Consider the following 3,977-nt stretch of genomic DNA (forward strand, 5'->3'; position numbering starts at 1 on the left):
AAAACAAACCTAAGAAACCCATTCAGCTGTTAACAAAATGTATTTATTACAAATTCATTTCGAAAAAATAATTCAATGCGCTTACTGTGCTCTGCTCATTATTTTATTTGAACAGTTTTGAATATATAGATTAATAACAGCTGAGTAAACGGGAAAATAAGATAATTGGATATTGCCAAACACATCTGCATATTAGAAACGGAGATTCCATATTTTTCATGCCACACAACCTTCAGGGTAAACATCTGTCTAGCATTAATCATTGGAATTAAATAGGGTAAGAGCTTATGGAAGGTTAAATAAATGTTTCTGTTCAACCGTGCTTCTGATTAATTCTATAAAAATCTCACCAGAACGAAAAACAAAGCTTTCAATGATATGTCGAAATAAAATAACACGAATATACGTTTGTTGTGAATTTCGCGTAAAGCTACACGAGGCCTACTTGCGCTAGCCGTCCCTATTTTGGCAGTAAAAGACTAGAGGGAAGGTAGTTAGTCAACAACCCCCACCACTAAATCTTGGGCTACTCTTTATGAACGAATAGTGGGATAGACAGTCGCATATTAACGTCCCCATGGTTGAAAGGGCGAGCATGTTCAGAGGTGGGATTGGAACTCGAGACCCGCCGATTGCGAGTCGAGTGCCATAACCACCAAATCATGTTAAGCGTTATGGATTTTTACAAGTGTTGTAGAAGCAGTTAGGTTGTTTTGCGGTTTATATGTAATTGTACGAAGCTGTTTCTCGTTTCACAGTCATGGTGCTATTTTGTGAGTTATGAGAAGTAAATCACCGTGTTGGCCTTCCTTATCTAATCTACAGTGGAATTTCTATGTTAATTCTAAATTAATTTGCAAATCAGATGTTATAGCCTGATAAAGTGAATAACCATTTTATTTTTTGTCCCAAATTATCGTTACTGAAACTAATTAAAGGATATTAAATTTTAATTAATAAAACTTGTCTGGGAGCAAACTTACGTTGCCAACATGAGCAAATTGTAGTGTAACAAACAATATGGCTTCCACTGGTCACGTGAAGCATGACATCACAACAATCCAACAGTCAACAATATGTAGCCTACATCAGTATATATGTGTATATATATTCTAAGCATAAGTGCACGCTAAGAATGCTCAATACTTGAGATATTTTAAGGAGTTTGAAGGGGAAAACAATAAATTGAACTAAATCACTAAAGAATATTTAACATGAGTATTTCCTGGTTTATATTATACTAATATTTAACAGGTTTACAAAATAAATGCATCTGGAAGTATTTTAACTTACTGAATGATTAAGTTTATAATTTCTCGTATTAGGCGTACAATCTGAACCACATAAGATGAAGTCCTAATTATTTCGAATGTTAAGAGTGAATAAACTAAGCATTGATTAACAATTTAATCTTTAACATTTTTCTTGAAAGTTAAAGCGCCAGTAAAAGTTCTTTACTCCTTATCTAGTATAACATACTCCTACCTTAAAGTTAAACGAAAACGCCAAAGCAGTAACAAGTTGTTGTAACACCGAGAAAGGAACGTCTTAAAGTCTTGAAGAACAGTACTATATTACTGTATATTATTTCAAAACGTTTTTGCTTAATCCAACGAACGCTTAAGTAGGCTTAACTTCACTTTAACAAAAGCATTATTTTTGCTGTTGTTAGTCGTACAGTGTTAACGTGAATATCAGAGAGCAAATGAACTCGTTAATGGTATACGAGAAATCGTCTGCTATCGTGTCATACTTAAAAGATGTAGGCTGTTTTGACAATTTTTTTTTTTCATTAGCGATAACCAAAAGTAAGTAAGAAATACTGTGTTTTGTTTGTAAGATCTTTATATTTGAAAAGCCCTTCCCTTTTCGCATTCACAATTTGTATTGTTTTCTTTATGACATCTTTATTGTTACTGTTGTCAGCTATCTATTAGAAGAATGATAAATATAAGTAAATAAATGGCTTTAATTTTGGATATATAAATTGACCTTTAGTCAAACAGCCATTATTAAAGCCAAACATTTATATGTATATATATATATATCCCCTTTTTTTTTAAAATAGCATGATAAAAATAGATACAGTATCATAAAATATTTTTTTTTTATGGATAATACAAAGTAAAAAAAAAATAAAACTTACACACCATTTCACTAGGTTAAAAGACAGATACACTAATTAAGACTTCTGGTGTATTCAGCTAAATACATTATGTCAAAATACAAACTAAATAGGCTTAAATATAAGTGTAAAATTGATCAAGTACACATAGGAGGATGATATCTTAAGTATAACTGCACAGTTGCAATAAATGTAACTGAAAATTCCTAAGTTAACGTTGCATCCTTTTGTATTTTGTATTTATTTCCAAATATTTTTTTTACGTTTCTCATGTCCTAAAATTCTTCGTAAGATGGATTATAAACAAAACATTTAAAAAAATTGGTATTTTCATTCTGAGAACAAAGGATTAGATGGGGTTGATGGTCAGGTTACGTGTCTTGGAATCGCATCTTTGCTTTGAAAATTCCAAAAAGGAATTCGTTTTTACTCTAAATTCCTTCTGGGAATTGTTCACAGATTTTGGTGGACAATAGTGAAAGTTAAGATTTTTTTAAACGCGTTTTGATGTACCACAAAAATCTTAAATTTGGCAAAAAGTACTTAGAATGTTTGCATCAGAGTTTGTTATACATTATAGGAATGTATGAGAACGTGTTTTCAAAGCTTCATACTAGTATCCATCGTTTTTAAGTCATTCTACAGAATACTAAAAGTAGAATAAGAAAGTATTTTGACAAATGTATAATGATTACTAAATAATTACAAACAAGCTCACTGCAAGTTTAACAAGAAAAGTAGAAACACCTGCTTTAAAATGTGTTAAATTGACTAATTCTTTGTGTGACCATTTAATTTTTCTCCTAATGACTTCTAAGCCAGATGATTTGTATTATTTAAACATAGGTAAGTTCTATTACACATTCTTTGTCAAACAACATAGGAAAAGAAGGGTGACTTTCAAAGAGAGAAGATTGTAGGACCACGATTAATGGGTGCTTTAGTGACCCAAGCTGCACAACCTTTTAGCTTTGCAATACGTATTTGTATTCTGTGTTTATGGCAAAACTTCTTAGGCTGCTGCTGTCTCTAATCTTAAGCTTCTGACCAAAGGGAAGGAAGCCAGTCAGTAGCCCCCTACCATCCATCATCCATGCTAAGGGATTGAATATCCCATTGTTTAATTAAAGTGCGTGGAATATATTGCACGGTTTCGAGCTCGGGTCTCTAGCTCCGAAATCAAGAGTTCTACCACAGGGCAACCCGCGTCCCTTTGCAATAGGAACAACATCAAAGGCTATTACATCATGGCCATTATTCCGCAAGTGTCATTCGATAGATGTAACAGTGGTTTGAAGTTCATTATCAATGAACTAGACATAAGTATTCTATATCCAACTGAATTATCGAAATATGGAACCTAAATCTTCAGAATACCTTTCAGAAAATTCCAGAAATTCTACTCAATAGAACTGAAACAGCTCTAACACTGAAAGGTAAACCAACACGTTCTTAAGCCACTTATTGTTTTTTCTCCCTGGTTGGGCGTGGCCTACTAGTTACCGTGCCGGACTGTATGTCCGAGGGTCCAACATTTGCTTCGCGTTGTCGACAAAAAATCACGTTCCGCACTTTGAAGCCATTGGATGCGTTATAAGAGTGACGGTCAAATCACACTATTCGATAAAAGTAGTTCGAGAGTTGATTATGGTTATTATTGACTAGCTACCTTCCCTCTTGCGTTTCATTTGAAAATTAGAGACACCTGGCGTAGATAAACCTTGTTTAGCTTTCCTTAAATATCAAAATTGTAGATGAATCTCATTTTATAGGCTAAATGGATAGGTCAGAGACCTCTATCATTCAAGCATAGATATCCTTAAATTTGAGCTATTGACCAGTAGAAGGGAGA

Source organism: Limulus polyphemus, unplaced genomic scaffold (genome assembly GCF_000517525.1).
Source record: "Limulus polyphemus unplaced genomic scaffold, Limulus_polyphemus-2.1.2 Scaffold536, whole genome shotgun sequence".
Lineage (NCBI taxonomy): Eukaryota > Metazoa > Arthropoda > Merostomata > Xiphosura > Limulidae > Limulus > Limulus polyphemus.